This window comes from Aquarana catesbeiana, linkage group LG03 (assembly GCF_042186555.1).
Source record: "Aquarana catesbeiana isolate 2022-GZ linkage group LG03, ASM4218655v1, whole genome shotgun sequence".
Lineage (NCBI taxonomy): Eukaryota > Metazoa > Chordata > Amphibia > Anura > Ranidae > Aquarana > Aquarana catesbeiana.
The window spans coordinates 258,932,755-258,955,560 of record NC_133326.1 but is presented as its reverse complement, the minus strand read 5'-3'; positions in this window follow the sequence as shown (position 1 = coordinate 258,955,560).

Here is a 22,806-nt window from a genome sequence, read left to right as displayed (position 1 = left end):
TGTAAAGAAAATATAAAATCTTTTTTACAGGTTTTTATTTTTATTTTAGCCATACATGTCACAGAAATTAGATTGATGTGAGTAATATGTGGTAATAAAGTGTCTATGTTTAACTCGTAATTATAAATGTACAGTCGTATGCAAAGTTTAGGAACCCCTGACAATTTCCATGATTGTAATTTATAAATATTTGGGTGTTTGGATCAGCAATTTCATTTTGATCTATCAAATAACTGAAGGACACAGTAATATTTCAGTAGTGAAATGAGGTTTATTGGATTAACAGAAAATTTGCAATATGCATCAAAACAAAATTAGACAGGTGCATAAATTTGGGCACCTTTGTCATTTTGTTGATTTGAATACCTGTAACTACTTAGCACTGATTAATTGGAACACACAATTAGTTTGGTGAGCTCATTAAGCCTTGAACTTCATAGACAGGTGCATCCAATCATGAGAAAAGGTATTTAAGGTGGCCAGTTGCAAGTTGTTGTTCTCTTTGACTCTCCTCTGAAGAGTGGCAACATGGGGGCCTCAAAACAACTCTCAAATGACCTGAAAACAAACATTGTTCTACATTATGGTTTAGAGGAAGGCTACAAAAAGTTATCTCAGAGATATAAGCTGTCAGTGTCCACTGTGAGGAACATAATGAGGAAATGGAAGACCACAGGCACAGTTCTTGTTAAGGCCAGAAGTGTCAGGCCACATAAAATATTGGAGAGGCAAAGGCGAAGGATAGTCAGAATGGTCAAAAACAGCCCACGGACCACTTCCAAAGACCTACAACATCAGCTTGCTGCAGATGGTGTCACTGTGCATCCTTCAACAATTCAGCACACTTTTCACAGGGAGAAGCTGTATGGGAGAGTGATGTGAAAGAAGCCTTTTCTGCACACATGCCACAAACGGAGTCGCTTGATGTATGCAAATGCACATTTGGACAAGCCAGCTTCATTTTGGAATAAGGTGCTGTGCACTGATGAAACAAAGATTGAGTTATTTGGTCATAACAAGGGGCGTTATGCATGTCGGCAAAAGAACACATCATTCCAAGAAAAACACTTGCTACCCACAGTAAAATTTGGTGGAGGTTCCATCATGCTGTGGGGCTGTGTGGCCAGTGCCGGTACTGGGAATCTGGTTAAAGTTGAGGGTCGCATGGATTCCACTCAATATCAGCAGATTCTTGAGAATAATGTTGAGGAATCAGTTACAAAGTTTAAGTTACGCCCGGGCTGGATATTTCAACAAGACAACGACCCAAAACACTGCTCAAAATCTACTCGGGCATTTATGCAGAGGAACAAGTGCAATGTTCTGGAATGGCCATCCCAGTCCCCAGACCTGAATTTCATTGAACATCTGTGGGGTGATTTGAAGCAGGCTGTCCATGCTCGGCAACCATCAAACCTAACTGAACTGGAGATGTTTTGTAAGGAGGAATGGTCCAAAATACATTCATCCAGAATCTAGACACTCATTACAGGCTATAGGAAGCGTCTAGAGTCTGTTATTTCTGCTAAAGGAGGCTCTACTAAATATCGATGTGATTTTTCTGTTGGGGTGCCCAAATTTATGCACCTGTCTAATTTTGTTTTGATGCATATTGCACATTTTCTGTTAATCCAATAAACCTAATTTCACTACTGAAATATTACTGTGTCCTTCAGTTATTTGATAGATCAAAATTGATTGCTGATCCAAACACCCAAATATTTATAAATGACAATTATGGAAACTGTCAGGGGTTCCGGTACAGGTTCTGGTTCAGGTACGTTAATTGCATTTTTTTTTTACTGAAAATATGTAGAAGAATACATATTGGCCTAAACTGATGAGGGAATTATTATTTTTTAGATATTTATTATAGCAAAAAGTAAAAAATATTGTTTTTTTTTTCAAAATTGTCACTCTTTATTTTGTTTATAGCGCAAAAAATAAAAACTGTAGAAGTGAGCAAATATCACCAAAAGAAAGCTCTATTTGTGGGAAAAAAAGGACGTACATTTTGTTTGGGTACAATTTCGCACAACCGGGCAATTGACAGTTAAAGTGACACAGTGCCGTATCGCCAAAAAGAATGATTGAAGTGCAATATTTCTATTATTACATTGTTATATAAAATGAAATACTTTAACTCACCATAATGCAGAATCAGTGGGAGCCCTAAGCGTGCCACTTGCCACCGTCACCTGCCATGAGATGCGGATTGTCACTTGCCACACGTTGCAGATTGTCACTTGCAACGTCACCTGCCACATGTTGCAGGTTGTCACTTGCTACATCACCTGCCACACGTAGCGGATTGTCACTTGCCACGTCACCACCATACGTTGCAGATTGTCACTTGCCACGTCACCTGCCACACATAGCAGATTGTCACTTGCCACGACGTGACCTGCCACACGTTGCAGATTGTCACTTGCTACGTCACCTGCCACACATTGCGGATTGCCACTTGCCACGTCACTTGCTACACATTGTAGATTGTCACTTGCCACGTCACCAGCCACATGTTGCAGATTGTCACTTGCCACGTCACCTGCCAGACGTAGCAGATTGTCACTTGCCACGATGTCACCTCCATACATTGTGGATTGTCACTTGCTGTGTCCCAGAGTGAAGGCAGACAGCAGAGAGATGATGATGATGCACAGTGAGGGAGGAATTGTAGTGATGTAGGGCAGGCGGTGAGAGATGATGTTGTCTCTCTGCTCCCCACTCGCCGGCCCGCTGATTGCCCAGCAAGCCCACTCACTCAGCCGCTGACCCACCCGCCCGCTGACTGCTCCCCCTGGGCAGCAAGTGTTCTGCCCGCACGCTCCTGTCACCTCGGCGCCGGGCTCCCTCACAGTGGGATAAGAAGCGGAGTGGGCAGAACAGGCTGGCTGGTGGTCGGCAATCTGCCACCCCCCTGAAAGTGCCACTCAGGACCGATGGTCCCGCCAGATCCCATTGTAGGGCCGGCCCTGGGTGCTGTCAATCAGTTATTGCAGCTGATTGGCTGCAGTCACAGTTCGGCCTGAGAAATATATACCCAGCTTATTCGATTTTCATATAGAAGGTGTCAGGAACGTGCTGGTCATAATGCAGCTGATGCAAATGCGCATGCGCTTGCCCAATCCTGCAAGTGCCCATCTTGCCAGGCACAGACGCACAAATTTGTGCAAATGCATGCACATGTTCGTCATTAATGCTGGCGCCAAAATGGCATAATTGAATGCAGCAGTTGCACTAGCACATTACTGTCTGATCTGCAGCTGTACCTGTGTTCTTGAACCTGATCCTGCTTACTCCTGTATTAGACCAGGCTTGCCTATGACTTTGTGTATATCTCCTCCCCTGACCCCGGCCTGTATCTGGACTTTGCCTCTGCCTTCTACTTACCTGCCTGATCTTGTGTTACCAATCTCTGCCTGAACCTTGACGATTCCTTGCCTGCTGTCTATGCCTACATCTGACTGTCTGTTAGCAACCTGGCTTATCTGACAACGTATCCCGTCTCTCTTCTGCTCTGCATGCCCCTGCTTGGCTCCTGCTTGATCTTCTTCTGTTGTGGGCCACCAGTCTTCTTGCACCAGCTTTTGCCACTGCCTACTGCTGTTGCTGCCACCAGCCCTGGATTTGCTATTTCTGCCAACACCCGCTGTCGAGCTATCCGGTCCATTCTGGTGAAGCACCCACTACACGTAAAACTGTACAGGCACCCTTACATCACTGTGCTCTCATGGCCACTGTTACAACATTGGTGGTCTCTGAGCCGGGCCTGTACGAGAGGCCCTCCCTTTGCACGTCAGGCTCAGCTATCAGGTACGTGACAGAAGGTTTTTGTCCAGTGAGTTGTCCAGCCTACTCACTGATAATAATGTGCTTCATGTGTGGTTAGATCTTATCTCAACAGTTGTTTGAGAAAGTAATTGCACTGAGTTACTGAGAGATTCTTCTAGTGGCTATAGAAAATAAAATATGAATAATACAACAGAAATAAAATAATAGAAGCTGCAAAATGTCAAAGTAACATAAAAAAATCATTAAAGTGGTTGTAATGGCTTCCCTCTCACTGCTCTAACAAGCTTGGCTTAGAGCATTGTCAGTCAAATCGTGAGAGGAGGCAGTGAGGGGCGGGCTGAGTGTCAATACACACAAACAGACTAGCTTGAGCCTGCCGGTGTGACACCATAGAGCTTCCTATGGTGGCACACTGAGAAGAGAAGCAGCCATGAGTGTCGTGAAGGTGCCATGAGAAGGGAAGGAGAGGTTCGGTGCCGCTCTGTGCAAAACCACTGAACGGAGCAGGTAAGTATAAACCTGTTTGTTATTTTTTTTTTCAAAAATGTGCATTTACAATCACATTAAATGTAAATTCTGCAATAATCTGCATAAAAAAATATACTTTAATAATTCAAAATCTGCTTGAAATACATTATACTTCTTTACTAAATATCACTTGTGTTTGAATAGACTTATATTTAAAAGAACTAGAACAATAAATGTTTACTGTGGATATCCTCTCTTCTAATTTAAACCCATATCATTAAAAAGTATACATGGTGAACCACAAAGAGAAATGTTATTCTCAAAAGGGTGTTTCCAACATCCCAATATTCATTGTATGAGGACCCTAAGAAGGGACACAAGTACCCCCCGGTACAGCGGGTCTTTAAAGGCGACCAAAAAATGTTAATATATCATAAACTATCATTTATTAGAAATGTTTTAAAAAAACATGTATAAAAACATAACAAGAGATAATATAGCACTTTTAGTGTATAGCAAAAAGTACATTTTCATCATATTATATTATTTGCATGTTCCAAGGATGAACATGGTTTTTCTCCAACTAGCCTAACATGTTTCAGGAAAAAATTCCCTTCTTCAGAGGCGTTTATGGGAAATGATATAATATGTTTTGAAAGAGAAGGTAGAAATGATTGTAACAAAGCATTTTTCAAGGCAAATCAGCATTATAATGCATAAGCATAACCGGCATACATACCACTTGTCGAAATATGAAAAAAATATGTATATTGTGTTTTTTACACAGGAGTAATTTTGTTTAGAAACCCCAATTTAGCCATTAGTTGTCCATTAGGACCGATGAGCCCCATCTTTACTTAGAAAAACCCCTCACAAGGGTCCCCACAGAACGGCCACCACAGCACAGCTAACAGGTGGATTCTGCAAAGTAATAGAGCGTTTTGGTAAGTATATATATATATATGAGAAAGTGATAAAAATGTTAAATAGTTATTTTAAAAGGTGAGCTTTAATAATAGATGGATTGTATTTTTTTTTGCAGATTAAGTATTAAGAATAACAGAAACAGAGAAAATCCAAATAAGCTAAAAGCAAACCTTTCTGCTTGTTGGGAATGAGTGTGTGACTGTTCATGGCTCTGTTGTTTTTCAATCTGAGGGTTTGAACTCACAGTGCGCCAACTGTGGGCTTAAAAAGCCACCGGCGCATGCACAGTACTGAACATCTTTACGGTGTCAGCAGGGAATGCCAGTGTGCGTCGTCGTCATGTGTAATAACGCGGTGACGTCATCGCATAGCGACTCAGATCGAGAGGAGCGAATCAACCACTCCTAAATAGATCATTCCAATGGGGGGGCCAGAGTGAGGAAATATTACTGGTTATTTCCACAGCAGCCACTAGACAATTAGAGTAATCAAAAAGAAAAAGAGAAAAGGGGGAAGCCGGACAAAACATAAGCCACAGGATCCTAAGAAAAGCCATGGGCAAAACAGCCGCAATGTCCAAGTCGACAAAGATCAATAGGGCATGCAGCGTATAGCAGCGGCCCACCACCCCAACCCATACCTAAATGGAGGGAAAGGGAAAAAATGGGCCCCCGTACGCCGGGCGGGGATAAATCGAGCCCTCTAAAAGGGGAACAAGACGGGAGGCTAAATAGCAAAGACATCACAAAAAGTTGGTATTGATTCATCAGACTTTAAAGAAATACGGTGCATTTAGATAATAGTGGCATGCATGCAGGCATGGTCAAACGCATTATATAAAACTGAGATGGAAAAGTGGTTTGAAAGACATAGAGATATGGCCTGGCTTTTCACAATATAGAGGTATACAGTACAATCCTATGTCTCACATATTATGATCTTGAACTTCACAAAGACAAAAGAAAAAATACAAAACAAAAGCGGTAGAGCAAAGGCAAAACATGTCTGACATTAGTTCAAGAAATACATTTACAAAAAGATATTAGAGGGAGTAATGGTTTGTACAAATAAACCCAAAAACAAGCACAAATCCCTGAATCTAGAGTTAATCCTTTTCACAACCTCCTGACACAAACCCATCTAAGAAGGGACGAAAACTTAATTGGGTATTGAAACCTGGAAAAGAGGTTGCGTTGAGGTCAGCAATCCACCGGGCCTCCCTCTGGAGTAAGATTTTGTTCCAGACACCACCCCAAGGATGGTGAATAGAAAGCGGGGAAACTTGCCCGCATGATGGTCTCATACATGTCACCCCAGAGGGAGGTCCAGGTTTGCATATTTTGTAAAATTCTAATTTGGATTTTACCAATGTAAAAACATTTACATTGGCAGGTTAATAGATAAATAATGCCAGGTGTCTTGCAGTTGGCGTAATGTTTGGGTCTATACATCTTGCCGTTAGGTAGTACAAATTTGTGCTCATGTATCGACAACACGTGCAACCCGCACACGTGAAGGTCCCAGGTCTTATATAATTAAAAACAGTTGATACATTCTGCATTACATGCTGCTCAAGCTCAATCAGTCACTATGAGATTTGTTTTCTGTATCCTGCAAAAAACCTGGTTGACTCTGCTGTTCACGGTCCCTCCTTTCTTGTCTGTGTCCCAGCTGCAGCCTGAGATTGTGTAGACCAGCCGTTGTCACATTTACTGAGCATGCTCCAACTTCAGTCCCCTTCTAAGCTGTTCATTTCCTCCTTTTTCTTATCTGTGCAACCCTCATGACCATAGAGTCACACATGTGGGTGTATACACTCTGGATAAATGATAGCCTACTCCCTCCCTCCTATGCCCACAAAACAGCCAAAAACAATGGGAGCGGGATATTACATGTTGACTGATGGAGACATCACCTCCCTGTAGTTTCAAGCACATACAAACAATAGACACAGGCTGGAGGCACATGAAACAGGCTGTTATTGGCAGAACTCACCCTTGACAACCCACACCATGTTTTTTTGCACAAAAATAATAAAGATTTGAGTTCAAATACATATTGGTATGATGATTTAAAACATGTATTTTTCCTCTGTATTCATGTGACCAGTATCAAAAGAAGCTCCTCCCACTAATGTTTCCTTGTAGACAGGCTGGGAAAGAGCTTGGTCTTGTGACAGCTGTATATCGATTTATAAAAAATTATATTTAGATTATTTTTTTATTAAAATAAATACAGTGCCATCATCCGTATACATAAAGAGAGGGGATAATGTAAATTAAACTGTGTGTATTTAGTATTTCTTTAATTATACCATATGGAACGCTGTAGACTATAAGATTTTAGTACAATTAACGTAATAAAAACTGTTGTTTCAGATCTTTGCCAAATATTTAATGGGCCATTTATTATTCATCATTTATTTCATTTGTGGCTGTTTTTCTTTTGAAAACAATGTACTAATTTCAACAGTTTGAATAGTATAAATGTATTTATGCTGGCTTTTCAAAGACAATGCAGACATTTCAGTCAGATAAATACAAGTAATTAGAATGCAGGGCAGAATCGAAATATATATTTTTTCCTAATTGAGTGATGACAAATATAAAAGACCTCTTATACAGAAAAGCTGTTGATTATTTGTTGTTGAATACTTGACATAGGGAAAATGTACATGTAAAGAAAATTATTACGTGACCTTGAGTTATAGATTTTCTTTCATTCGGTCATTGAACATTACCCCAGCTTTTGCAATGGCATTCATAAACAAAGATATCTCTTTCTTTTATAGGGTAACACTATTGAAAAAGGCATGCTTCAAGGTCTGCCTTTCTTGTTTCATGAGGCTGAAGTTGAGTTTTAAAAATAAAGCTCTTGTTCCTTAAAGCTACTTGTACTGCTCACGACTCTAGAAACCATTTCCTCATTTAAATTGCTGCTACTGGAATCTTAAGAGCACTAAGTATTGCAGTCTATTATCAGAGGAGCACAAATATAAAAATATAAATGGCAAATCATTTTGACAGTCTTAAGTGTATGGGGCTTAATCGTTTTATCTCAGATAAATTTTGTACGGAATGCCTTTACCTGTCCGGATGATTGATTACGCAATATGTTCTGACATTGGCATGATTGTTCGGGAAAGCTTGAAGGGGAAAAATGTCTCCAGACAGAAAATATCACAACATTGCAAGAACATTACTTCTAATGCTGGTACCATAGTGTAAATGGATTATGTGATGCTGCTACAGATTCCGGCAAATGAGATCATTCCGGCAAATTAAATATTTGAAAATTAAATAGCACTCTTACATAGTTTCCCCAATTCTAAATTTCATTACTAACCCAATATTATTCATAACAAAAGAACCACATATTATTTAATATGATAGAGAAATACTGTATTGAGTTGACTTCTCTTGTTTTTTTCTCAACGTAAGTTCTCTATTTCTTGTATACATGTCAAGGCTGTATGTGAAGTTCACGCCTTTTAAAGAACATTCAAATGATACTACCTTTAAAAACATGCTATACCCTTTTTGTCATCACTCATGTTGCATAGTTATTGATATCTAATGCAGTGTCAGGGACCTACAGGTACATCTCAAAAAAATGTGAATATCACCAGAAAGTTAATTTATTTCAGTAATTCAGTTATTACTGTTAATAGTTAAGAGTATTCATACCCCTTGACATTTTCCACATTTTGTCATGTTACAACCAAAAACGTAAATGTATTTTATTGGGATTTTATGTGATAGACCAACACAAAGTGGCACATAATTGTGAAGTGGAAGGAAAATGATAAATGGTTTTCAACATTTTTTACAAATACAAAGTGTGGTGCGCATTTGTATTCAGCCCCCTTTACTCTGATACCCATAATTCAAATCTAGTGGAACCAATTGCCTTCAAAAGTTACCTAATCGGGGGCGTGGCCGGGGTGTGAACAGGAGAAGACGTGTAGACTGTGAGCTCTGTGTAGATCCGTCTGATTCTCCTGACAGCAGCTTTATTTTCTCTCCTCACAACCTCTCTCTGCTTCTCCCTGTGTCCTGGAGCCCTCGGTTACGGCGATTATGTCCGCAAAAGGCCGGGGTAAGTGGCTCCGAGACCCGAAGCCCCAGCGCTCTGGGAATGGGTGTGTTATGTGCTCACCATGCGCCATCTTACCTTCCCCATCTGGAGCACAGCATTACCAGATGGTAGAACAGAGTGCGGCAGTGACTCCTGCAGTGATGGCGTCTCCTCTCCCTGATGCAGCAGCTTCTAATCCTCCTCAAAGACCAGAGACCCGATGCTATTACAAAGCCCATACTGGAGGCCATAGAGGGGTGTAAGGCAGTTCTAATGGTGCGCATTGACCATCTGACCTCTGAATGTACATTGATGCACCATGATCTAGACAAAATCAGATGAGAGAGAAATGCTCCTGTTTTGGGGCTGTCCTATTTTTGACATGGGCCACAGAGTCTCGGCTGCCTTGTGAAAATTTTTCGGTGGACAAACAGCTATATCTTTCTTTTTTCCAGTTTTTGGAAAACTGATTGTTATGCTTGTTTTTTGTTTGTTCTGAGGACACACTTTTTCACCTTTTTTGGATACGGTTTTGGGAGAACGCTATGTGTATAAGTTTTCAGTATTTTACACAACGGCATGGAGTTATATGAGACTGGGGACTGTTTTTGATGTTCTGTGCAATATTTCATATCTGCCCTTTGACATTTCAAGAAACATGGATTTACTGGGGTCATTGGCTATCCCTTGGTCATCATTATTATCCTGTCATAGCGTATATATCTTGATGCTTATTTATGTTGTTGTCCATGATTAATTTAGTATCTTGGAATGTCCAATGTCTGAACAAATTCCATCGGGCCTTGGTGTTTCAATATCTAAAACCTCTTAAACCGCATATAGTTTTCCTTCATGAGAAGCATTTGGATGGTAGCAGGGTTCTGGCCTTGCGGCACCCCTGGATTCAGCGTGCTTTACATACCATCAATCCACCTACTCCAAAGGGTTGTCCATCTTATAAGTAAGGCTGTTCCCTGCACCATTGACAAAGTTATTTCGGATCCTGGAGGTCGCTACCTGATTGTTGTAGCAGATATCTATACAAGTAAAATGGTTCTAGTTAACTTTTATATCCCTCCACCATTCCAGGTACAGGTATTGTATGAGTTGATGGGGAAATTGGGTCTTTTCATGCACCTTCCCCTTATTGTAGTAGGGGAATTCAACGCTTTATTCATAGTCGTGCACAGGGGGTGTGCCAGGTGCGCACACCCTAATCACCATGTGCGGTGCCGATTCCCCCTACTGTCCAGGCTTCACCCACCTTGTTTCCTCTCCCACCCCGCAGTGCTGCTGGCTTCCCTCCTCTCCCCCCAGCTGCTGCTGGGTATGTTTCAGGGTGGAGAGTGGTGGAAGGGGCTAGTAAATATGTAAATTACTGGTCCCTATCTTATCTAAATGAACACAGTGAACACACTTGCTCACTGTGTCCATTTATACCTGAAGCATAGTAAACTATGTTTAACATGCTTCCATTTGTGAATGAACAGGAAGCTGCTCAGCACAGAGCGCTTCCCATTCATTCACTGCCCGTGTAGCAGAGGCTGCAGAGAAAAGCATGTGTGTTTGAGCTTTGGGGTGCACACCCTAATGCAATAGGCTGCGCACACCTATGGTTATATTAAATGCGTTACTAGACTCCTTTATTCTGACAAGAGTTTCTTCTGTAGAACTGTCCTCCTGGGCGACAACTGCTTCACTGACGGAGTTATGGCGCTGGAAGTATCCTAATACTAGACAGTTTTCTTATTTAGCTAAAACACATAAATCCACTTTGTGGATAGACTTAGCTTTTGCCAATGATCCAGTGCTGAGGTTGGTGAGGGGAGCCAATTACCTACCAGGGGGCCTCTTGGATCATACTCCTTTGTCCATTAATATTGGTATGGTATCCCATCAAGGACTGGGGGGGGGGGGGGGCGTGGAGGTTGAGTCCTGAGTGGTTAGAGGTGGAGTTGGTGTCTTCCAAGATGGCAACTGCTTTTTCTGGCTACTGGGAGGACAACCTCTCCTCAACCTCTCTAGCTGTTGTATGGGACGCCTTTAAGGTGTGTATGAGGGGGTCACTATATATCAGCCATAAAACAGGCCTGCAGGGAGTTTAACTCTACCCTACAGGAATTATAGGATAGAGAAAGAGGTTGTGAGCTGGCTTATGCATCTGCTCCTTCTGATGACACTTATGCAGCCTCGCTAGAAGCAGGTCGCTATTTGGCTATACTGAACTGACACAAACTTCTTGGGTCAGAAGGGCTGAGTCTTTATTTGAACAAGGCGACAAGAATGGCAAATTGTTGGCCATGTTGGTGGCGGAACAAAGGGTGCAGACAAATGTCCCTTGCTTTAAAAACGGGCAAGGATATGTGCTTACGGATCCGGCTGATATCTTAGACACTTTTGTAGAATATTACAAAACTTTTTATGCGCCTATCCCAACTTATAATATGCAAGAACTAGAGTTACTGCTCTCCTCCCTAGCTATTCCTGTTCTTTCAGAGTCAGATAGGGATCTTGAGGCGGATATCACTGAGGAAGAGATAATGTTGTCTATTCGGGCCCTCCCTCCTCACAAATCCCTGTGGCCAGATGGGTTTTTGAGCTGAATGGTTTAGGCTGAACATAGAGGCACTTGTCCTGTGACTTAAATCATTGCTACATTTTTGTATAGAAAACAAAGTTTTACCTGAATCCCTTATGGAGGCTCAGGTTGTTCTTTTACCCAAGCCGGGCAAAGATCCTTTGGAGTGTTCATCCTATAGGCCCATTGCACTTCTGAACCAAGACTTGAAGAACTTGACCAAAGCACTGGTCACTAGATTGTCACAGGTCATTACTACATTGGTTGACATAGACCAGACTGCTTTTATCCCTCAGAAAGCCACAGACCCTAATCTCTGCTGGCTATTTGCACACTTACAGATCAACCATGTTAATCCTGGGACGTCGCCTGACATGGCAAAGGCTTTTGATTCGGTGGACTGGACTTATATGTCCACGGTTTTACAATATATGTGTTTTGGCAATAAGTTTCTTACCCCAAAGGAGGCCATTCGACATGGCACAGCAGTTTCTCCTCCATTTTCTGTGGGTAGAGGTACAAGCTAGGGGTGTCCGCTTTATCCCTCTTTATTTGTACCCCATCGCCATTGCCTTGCTGAAATCATCGGCAGTCAAAGCACTAGAGGTAGGTAGCATCCGTGAGTGCTCTGCACTTTACGCGGATGACCTTCTCCTTTTTTATCAAGATCCCGAGCTATCTCTCTGTAAGGTACCTGTGGTAAGTAGTGTCCAAAGTGGAGCTTGTGTGCTGAGGGATCAGGCGAAATTGTAGTTAGGCAGGTCAGGTTAGCAACAGATCAGGCAAAGCGGTACACAATCGAAATCCAGAGAGTGGTCAGGCAGGCAGAGGTTATATACGAGCTGGCAGTAAAGTACAAAATCAGCAGGCTAGAGAGTAGTCAAGAATTGAGGCAGAAGTCCATACACGGTAATCAGAGTTACAGAGCTATCAATGAACCCAGGGAGCTAGTCCACACAAATGGGCACTGAGTAACAGGAAGTGCTGCTATTTATGGGCTGCAGGATTGTACATTGTCAGCAGGTGGGGCGAGTGAGTCCAAGGCAATGCATCAAGCTGGGAGAACATTGCGACAACTCCAGAGTTCCCCGTGTCACAACAGGTAAGGCTGCAGCTGTGGAACCATGAGCATCCTGGTTCAATGACACCCAGGTACATGACACTCTCACAGTGGTGTTTAAGATATTGAACAATTTTGAGCGTTTCTCTTTCCTAAGGATGAACTGGGAGAAATCCAACATAATGCCCATAGATCAAAAGGCCCAGACTCAGGCTACGCTGAATGTTTCTATACCTTGGGTTTCGGAGTTTAAATATCTAGATGTTTGTATTTCCCCTAGAGTGGAAGACTATATGTCGCTTAATTTACTCCTCTTACTTAATAAGGTACGGACTCAGTTGGATGCGTAGCAGGGGCAGATCCAGAGCCTAGTCTCGGGAGGGGCACTGCCAGAAAATACTTTTTTTGGGGTAAATTTAATGGGGAAATGGTTGGTGTTAGCGCTTCAATCATCACGGCACCATGGTTGTTATGGTGTCAGGATGATTGAAGCGCATTATTACTATTATTACATTGTTATAAAAAAAGAAATAGTTCAACTCACCATAATGCAGAATCAGTGGGAGCCCCGAGCGTGTCACTTGCCACTGTCACCTGCCACACGTTGCGGATTGTAACTTGCCATGTCACCTGTCACTAGATGCAGATTGTCACTTGCCACGTCCCATGCCACACGTTGCAGATTGTCACTTGCCACACGTTGCAGATTGTCACTTGCCACGTCCCATGCCACACGTTGCAGATTGTCACTTGCCATACGTTGCAGATTGTCACTTGCCACGTCCCATGCCACACATTGCAGATTGTCACTTGCCACGTCCCATGCCACATGTTGCGGATTGTTACTTGCCATGTCCCATGCCACACGTTGCAGATTGTCACTTGCCACGTCCCATGCCACACATTGCGGATTGTTACGTGCCACGTCCCATGCCACACGTTGCGGAATGTCACTTGCCACGTCCCATGCCACATGTTGCAGATTGTCACTTGCCACGTCCCATGCCACACGTTGCAGATTGTTACTTGCCACGTCCCATGCCACACGTTGCGGATTGTTACTTGCCAAGTCCCATGCCACACGTTGCGGATTGTCACTTGCCACGTCCCATGCCACATGTTGCGGATTGTCACTTGCCACGTCCCATGCCACACGTTGCGGATTGTTACTTGCCACGTCCCATGCCACACGTTGCGGATTGTTACTTGCCACGTCCCATGCCACACGTTGCGGATTGTTACCTGCCTGCTATAATCATCTCCTGCTGTGTCCCAGGCAAGCAGCAGAGAGATGATGTAATCTCTCTGCTGCCGCGGCTGCCTGCACACTGCACGCACAGTGAGGGCGGAACTGCAGGGATGCAGGGCGGGCGCTGGGCGGTGAGAGATGGTGTTATCTCTCTGCTCCTCCGCCCGCCAGCTCCCTGATTGGCCAGCAGCCGCTCACACTGTCACCGAGCCGCACAGCTGCTCACCAACAGTGCAGCCCGCTGTCTCTCTCCAGTCCCCACCGGAGCCGCCCGTTGTCTCTCCCCACCGGAGCTGCCTGCTGTCTCTCCCCAGTCCCCACCGGAGCTGCCTGCTGTCTCTCCTCAGTCCCCACCAGAGCCGCCTGCTGTCTCTCCCCAGTCCCCACCGGAGCCGCCTGCTGTCTCTCCCCAGTCCCCACCGGAGCCGCCCGAGACCCGCTGTCTCTCCCCACTGCTGTCTTTCAGCCGCGGAGCCGCCTGCCGGCTCTCTCACCCACAGCGACGCCTGCCAGCACATTTACTGACCCACATTCTCGGAGGGGGCAATTGCCCGTTGCCCCCCCCCTGGATCCGCCCTTGATGCGTAGTAACATCTACCACTCTCATTGATCGGCCGGGTGAATCTTTTGAAGTTGAAAATTTTACCGACCTTTTTATATTTCTTACGGAATTCTTCAATTTGGATTCCTTGTTCGTTTTTCAAGCGTGCAAATAGTCTGTTTATCTCCTTCTTGTGGTCATCATCCCAGGATAGGACTTCGTACCTTGCAGGAACCTCTTGGACAAGGAGGCCTGGCATTACCGGACCTCTTTAAATAGTTTTTGGCAGGCCAAATGGTCGTTGCCAGGCGCTGGTTGTTATGTGAAGACGGGGATGCTGCAACAGTGCTTGAAGTTACTCTTCTGGGATCCTATGAGAGTTTATATTACTTGGTTTATAGGGGTTCTCAGATGGCCTCTGCTTTGACTGGGTCCATGCACAGTACTCTGCATGCGTGGGATAAGGTACAGGTGCTAATGAAACCCGATGGTATGGCCCCTTCGCCACCTGCACCACTTTGGTTTAATCCTAGGTTCTCCCACTTTGGTGAAATTCCAGACCCCATCCTGTGGACCTGGGTTGGCATCAAACAATTGCAGAATATCATAGGAGGGGGGAGACTCCTTAAGTTCGACCAGCTAACGTCCAAATATCGCCTCAAGAACTGGTATTTTTTCCATTACTTACAGTTGCGGCACGCTTTCTTGGCACAATTTGGGTCTGAAACCCTAGAGAATAGGTCTTCCCCTTTGGAACAACTCTTATGTGATGAATCTTTGAAGAAGCCATTATCGGCAGTCTATAGGGAATTGTTTGAAGAAAGGCCAAATGCACTCACTAAATGTAGGGACAGTTGGATACCACTAATCCCTGATTTTCAGGGGGATGATTGGGATGATATGTGGGACTCTCCGTTTAGGGCTCTGGTGTCGGCTCAGGACCGCTACATTCACTTTAAACTGCTCCATAGAGCTTATTATACCCCAGCAAGAGTAGCCACTATTTATGGCACTGGCTTGGCAGAGTATTGGTGATGTACCTTATCACCACTAGGGTCCGTTTTGGGACTATGGTGTAATAGGCCTATATATGGGAGCACAGCAATCCCTCATCAGATAATATATATTTGTAATACACATTAGCATACATTCCTTTGTTAGTTTGACATGGTGAGATTTCTTACTTATTTTTGTCTTTTTTACCTTGTTTTGTATGGGAAAATTTAATAAAAATAACGTTCCAAAAAAAGTCACCTAATTAGTAAATAGAGTCCACCTGTGTGTAATTTGATCTCAGTATAAATACAGCTTTTCTGTGAAGAGGTTTGTTAGAGAACCTTAGTGAACAAACAGGATGATGAATTACTGCATCAATGCGGCGTGGCATGGAGGTGATCAGCCTGTGGCACTGCTGAGGTGTTATGGAAGCCCAGGTTGCTTTGATATCGGCCTTCAGCTTGTCTGCATTGTTGGGTCTGGTGTCTCTCATCTTTTTCTTGACAATACCCCACAGATTCTATATGGGGTTTAGGTCAGAGGAGTTTGCTGGCCAGTCAAGAACAGTGATACCATGATCATTAAACTAGGTATTGGTACTTTTGGTAGTGTGGGTAGGTGCCAAGTCCACGCCTTGTGAAACTACCCCAAATTCTTGAATGGTCTTTGCTTCACAATCCTCTCAAGGCTGTGGTTATCCCTGTTGCTTCTGCACCTTTTTGTACCACACTTTTTCCTTCCATTCAACCTTCCATTAACCACTTAAGGACCGGAAGGATTTGCCCCTTAATGACCTGGCCATTTTTTGCGATACAGCACTGCGTCGCTTTAACCGACAATTGCGCGATCGTGCAAAGCTGAATTCAACCAAAATTGCTGTTTTTATTTTTTGCGCTATAAACAAAAAAAGAGCGACAATTTTGAAAAAAAAAAAATATATTTTTTACTTTTAGCTACGATAAATATCCCAAAAAATGTTTTAAAAAAACAAATTTCTTCATCAGTTTAGGCCAATATGTATTCTTCTACATATTTTTGTTTAAAAAAAATTGCAATAAGTGTATATTGATTGGTTTGCGCAAGTTATAACATCTACAAAATAGGGGACATATTTATGGCATTTTTATTACTTTTTACTAGTAACGGCAGCGATCTACAATTTTTAGCGGGACTGCGACATTGCAGCGGATAGATTGGACACTTTTGACACTTTTTGGGACCATTGACATTCATACAGCGATCAGTGCTAACAAAATGCACTGATTACTGTGCAAATGTCACTGGCACGGAAGGGGTTAACACTAGGTGGCGATTAAGGGCTTAACTGTGTTCCGTCATGTGTGTTTCTTTTTTTTAACAGTAGAAGTTTTATTTATTTAGAAAATTCGGATATACAATAGATTAATGGCAGAACAATCAGTACATCATTTGCACATAAAAGGATATGACAATGTTATGAGACTAACATCATGAAACAGATGGAATAAGGTTTATACCGATAAAGCTACTGTATGGAACCCATCACTTCTTGTAAATTCAGAATTAAGTATTAAAGGTGAAGGGAGAAGGGGGGGTGCAGGCATCACCACCAAGGGTTTAAGCTAACTCTATACCATATCTCTGATTCCCGGCTTGTGGAAGGAAGAAAGAGAAACCCCAAGGGGAGGGGGGGGGTAGGAGGAAGGGGGAAAGGGGGAGGTCAGGGGGGGGGAAGGAGGGAGGGGGGGGGAGGGAGGGGGGAAGGAGGGGAGCCAGGGAGATGCCCGTCCCGCACCCCCAGGTCTCCATCGAGCACCATACATATTGTATTTACTGTTGCATAGCATAAGACCTCTCATTTCAAACGTCAGACCACTGTGACCATATTTTCTCATATTTTGACGGGCAGTTTCTACTTTCGTATGTCATCTTATATAATGGCAGGACTCTATTAATTGTACTTTGCCATAAGGCCACCGTGGGGAGCTCCGTACTCCTCCACCTCAGAAGGACTTCTCTCCTGGCGTAAAAGAGGGCAAAGGTAAGGCATGCTTTAGTGTATCTGTCTCCCTCCACCTCACCAAGATGACTAAGCAAAAAGATCAGGGGGTCCAGCGCCAGTGTGATTCCGCACACCTTGGATAGTACTTCCGCCACCCCTTGCCAGTATGTCTTGAGTTTGTCACAGGACCAAACCATATGGAGGAAGGAGCCCTGCTCAGCGGCACATCTTGTGCATAGTGGGCTAGAAGAGGGGTATATGTTGGCCAGCCTCTGTGGGGTATAATATGCTCTATGCAAAAATTGTAATTGTATAAAGCGGTCTCTAGAGGCTATCATAGAAGGGATAAATGTAGTAGCACATTCCTCCCATGTTTCTTCGTCTAAGGTTGGGATATCCTCCCTCCATTTGGTCATCGTGTGTGCGGTCTTTGTGTCATGTGCCACTGTGAGGTACATATAGAGAGTAGAGAGCGGTTTTATCAGTATCTCTGACATGAGGAGTCTCTCGACAGAGTCTGAGTTTAGGGTCATTGGGTTAGGAAATTGAGAAATAAGGGCATGTCGGAGTTGCCAATAGCGAAAGTGAAAGGATTTAGGGAGATTATATGTCTGTCTCATTTCTAGAAACGTCAGGATTTTACCTTTTGGCATTACATGTCTGAGGGTGACAATTCCTTTTTTTGCCCATACCGCAGGGTCGGGAACTGTATTCAAGTGGGGGAGAAGAGGATTGTCCCAAAGGGGCATATGAGGGGATACCTCTGAGGGGACATTATATACTGCACGAGCATCCTGCCACACTTTTATAGTAGTTTTCATGGGTCCCGTGACACGCGGGTGTGCTCTGGCCCCCCTGAAAACTAAATTAGAGAGAGCCGCGTACGAGCCGAGGATTGCTGCCTCAAGAGTGACCGCGGGATTCTGCCTGGGCTGGGAAAACCACCAGCGAACGGTAACCAAAACTGCCGCCCAGTAATATATAAGAAAATTTGGTAAGGCCAGACCACCCCCGGAAAGGGGGAGATAAAGGATACGTCTAGCCACCCGGGGGGGTCGACCCGCCCAAACGAATGCTGTCACAATACTATCTAGTTTCTGGAAGAAGGCTCGTGGAATATGAGTGGGAGTGTGACGAAAAAAATATAGCAGCTTAGGCAGGTATACCATTTTTATCAAGTTGCCTCTGCCCACTGGCGTAAGGGGAAGCCTACGCCAGATGGTACAATGCTTCGCCAGTTTATCTAACACCGGAAAAACGTTCCGGTCCAAATAACCAGCTATTGTGGGGCCCACCCTTATACCTAAATAAGTGAACTCTTCAACCCAATGAAGAGAAGTAGAGGTATCAATGCGAGGTGATGAGGGATGAAGTGCAAACAAAACCGATTTGTCCCAGTTGATACGAACTCCTGAATAGCGGCTGAATGTGTCAAACTGGGTTAAGGCAGCCCTAAGGGAACCGGAGGCGTCCCCCAAATAAAGCAGGGAGTCATCGGCGTAAAGGGACAATTTCTCTTTCAGGGGACCTATTTTAATACCCTTAATGGTGTTGTCTTTCCTGATGTGGGCAGCCAGGGGTTCTAGGGCCAGGGCAAATAGTGCCGGGGAAAGAGGACAGCCCTGTCGGGTCCCCCTCTCCAGGGAGAAGGATTCCGACAAGGATCCCCCAGTGCTTATGCGGGCTTTGGGGTGCGCGTACAACATCTGTAACCAGGAAAGGAAGTTGGGGCCAAACCCAAATCTGGAGAGGACCCTCCATAGGTAGCCCCACTCGACCGAGTCGAAAGCCTTCTCCGCGTCGAGTGAGGCCACCACTCCCGGGCTCCCGGAAGCAGCCAGCGCTATGTGTGTGTGCAGCCTGCGGATATTTATGTCTGTACCGCGTTCAGGCATAAATCCCGTTTGGTCCGGGTGGACCAGGGCGGTGATGACTTTATTAAGACGATTGGCGAGGATTTTTGCAAGGACTTTTGCGTCCACATTGAGGAGGGAAATGGGGCGGTAGGACGAGCATAAGGTTTGGTCCTTCCCCGGCTTGGGAACAAGTACTATAACCGCCTCGGACATCGTGGGCGGAAGGACCCCTGCTTTGGAAGCTGAACTCAGTACTGTCAGGAGTCTAGGTGCAAGCTCTTCAATGTAGGCTTTGTAGAACTCCACTGGGAGTCCGTCTGGTCCCGAGTCTTACCTGTCTGCATCATCTTAAGGGCTTTTTGTATCTCTTCTAGCTGAATTGGGGCATCTAACTGGTTGGCGGAGGTTGACGTGAGGACAGGGATGTCAATCTCGTCAAGATATTCAGTAAGGTCTTGTTGGTCGTATGTGACTCGAGTACTGTAAAGGTGTTGGTAGTAGGTGGCAAAACACCGATTGACATCCTGAGGGGAAGAGTGGAGGGTACCGTCTTTGTCTCGAATCTGTGCTATTGACGTCACTCCCGATTGCTCCCTAGAGAGCCAGGCCAAAAGACGGCCCGTCTTCTCACCCTGCTCGAATATGCGTTGGGATTGGTGTAGCAGTTTCTTTTGTGTCAGGGATGTGCGCAGTAGAAGAACCTGTCGGGTAAGGGCCTGAAGAGTCTTGTAGTCTTGTGGGTCACGGGTTCTAACGTATAGGGCCTCCTGCTTAGCTGCCTCAGCCTCCAACCCAGTAAGGTCTGCTCTACGTTGCTTCCTCACTCTGGCAATAATTGCTTGGTACTGACCCCTTGACGACACTTTAAAAGCTTCCCACACGCTGTTGTCAGCAGCAGTTCCCGGGTTAACCTCCCAAAATTGTTGCAAAGTTTCGTGGAACTGCGATTCAACATCCTCATCGGATATCCAAAATCTGGATAACCTCCAGAGCTTATCCGATGGCAGTGACGTCAGCTCCAAGGATAACAGCAATGGGGCGTGATCTGATATCCCCCTGGATAGGATACTAATGTCCCGGACTCTGGGGAGGACAGGGGTCGCCACGTAGGCCAAATCGATACGCGAGAAGGTTCTATATGTGGCCGAGTGACAGGTAAAAGCCTTGGCTTGGGGATTCCTCCATCTCCACACATCCACCAGGCCGTATGTGTCTGCCCAGCCCGCCAATCCTTGGCGGGTAGTGCCCCCCACCGTACTCCTGTCCAGGTCAGAGTCCGGGACTAGGTTAAAGTCTCCCATGAGTATAACATTGTCTGCGGGAAACTGAGCCAGCTTACTCGATATCAGGTTAAGGAGTTTGAAAGAGGCAGGGGGGGGGGAGGTATAGGCCCACCAGGATCCAGGGCAAATCATAGATCAAGGCGTGCACCAGCACAAATCTACCATCAGGATCAAGGATTAAATCAAGGAGTTTAAAAGGGAGGGTCTTCAGGACTAAAATACTGACCCCTCTGGCAAAGTTAGAGTAGGTCGAGTGGTAGTGGTGCCCTACCCATGGTTTCTTAAGACTAAGGGTTTTACTGCCAATCAGGTGCGTCTCCTGTAACACACAGATCTGAGGATTGTGCCGTTTTATAAATTGAAAAACTAGAGAACGTTTGAGTGGTGAGTTTAAACCCCGTATGTTCCAGGAGAAGATTTTAAGGCTAGCCATACACACAGCTTAGTAATATCAATTTAGGATAGACTTTATATGAGAATTCTGTTTCACCAGAGACATTCAACCGACATGCCAGGAGTGAATCAGAGTCTGACATCAGTGCAAATACATGTAACAAAGAGAGTACTGTCAAAAAACATATATCAAAAACACGGCTCACAACCCCCATAACCCCCCCCTCACCCCGCCCGACCCCCCAACATGGGGGCAGGCTTGTCTCCCAAAATTTCCGTCAGCCCTGAGACTGATCAAGAGGGCAATGAACAAGAGGCAGCTAACCTCAACAGAGCAGATAAGCAAAAAGTGTCTGTAAGTTCCGGAACAGTGGTAAAAGTGTGGATCTCCCGGATTCCCGGGGGCGCAATACTTGAAGTTGCTGTATAGCGAGTCCCTAGTGCAGACTACAGAATGGGGGGAATGCTAGATGATAGAGAAAAACCTAGAGATAAAAATGAGGAGGCACAAAAGGCCCAAAATGGGGGGGGGGGGGAGAGAGGGGAGGGGGGCGAAGGGGAGGGGACGCGGAGGGGGGGGTGGTGAGGGGACGGGGAGGAGGGGGGGGGAGGAGGGGAGGGAGGAAGGGAGGGGGGGGAGGGGGGAGAGGCAATGAAAACCAAGTTGATCTCTATCGGTTAGTGCATGTCCCAAATTCCACATCCGTGGCAGTACATCCGTGGCAGTATAAAGGCCTCTGCAACAGTCAGCATCCCATCTTTAGCAGTAAATGTTATTGGATAGGGAGTTTTAGTAGAAACGTGTAGCAGGGAGCTGAGCCAACCAAGACTCCCAGTTTTCCGGAGCACTGTATGGGTCTGAGGGGCGGGGAAGGGACGGGGGAAGAGGGACGGGGGAAGAGGGGGGGGGGGGAGGAGGGGTGGAAGGGGGGGAGAGGCAATGAAAACTAAGTTGATCTCCATCGGTTAATGCATGTCCCAAATTCCACATCCGTAACAGTACATCCGTGGTAGTATAAAGGCCTCTGCAACAGTCAGCATCCCATCCTCAGCAGTAAATGTTATTGGATAGGGAGTTTTAGTAGAAACGTGTAGCAGGGAGCTGAGCCAACCAAGACTCCCAGTTTTCCGGAGCACTGTATGGGTCTGAGGGGCGGGGAAGGGACGGGGGAAGAGGGACGGGGGAAGAGGGGGGGGGAAGAGGGGGGGGGAGGAGGGGTGGAAGGGGGGGAGAGGCAATGAAAACTAAGTTGATCTCCATCGGTTAATGCATGTCCCAAATTCCACATCCGTAACAGTACATCCGTGGTAGTATAAAGGCCTCTGCAACAGTCAGCATCCCATCCTCAGCAGTAAATGTTATTGGATAGGGAGTTTTAGAGACAATGTGTGACAGGGAGCTGAGCCAACCAACTCTCCCAGGCTTTCTGAGCACTGTAGGGGTGCCAGGATTGCGAGTGGAGATAGTGGGGTTGGTGGGATTGACTCTGATTATAAAATAAAAATGAAATGAAAATAATGGGTTGGTAAATCAGTTCCACTTAGCATTAATACAAGAGAGGGGCATCAAATTAGTCTTGGGGTCAGGATTCCCTTCTGCAT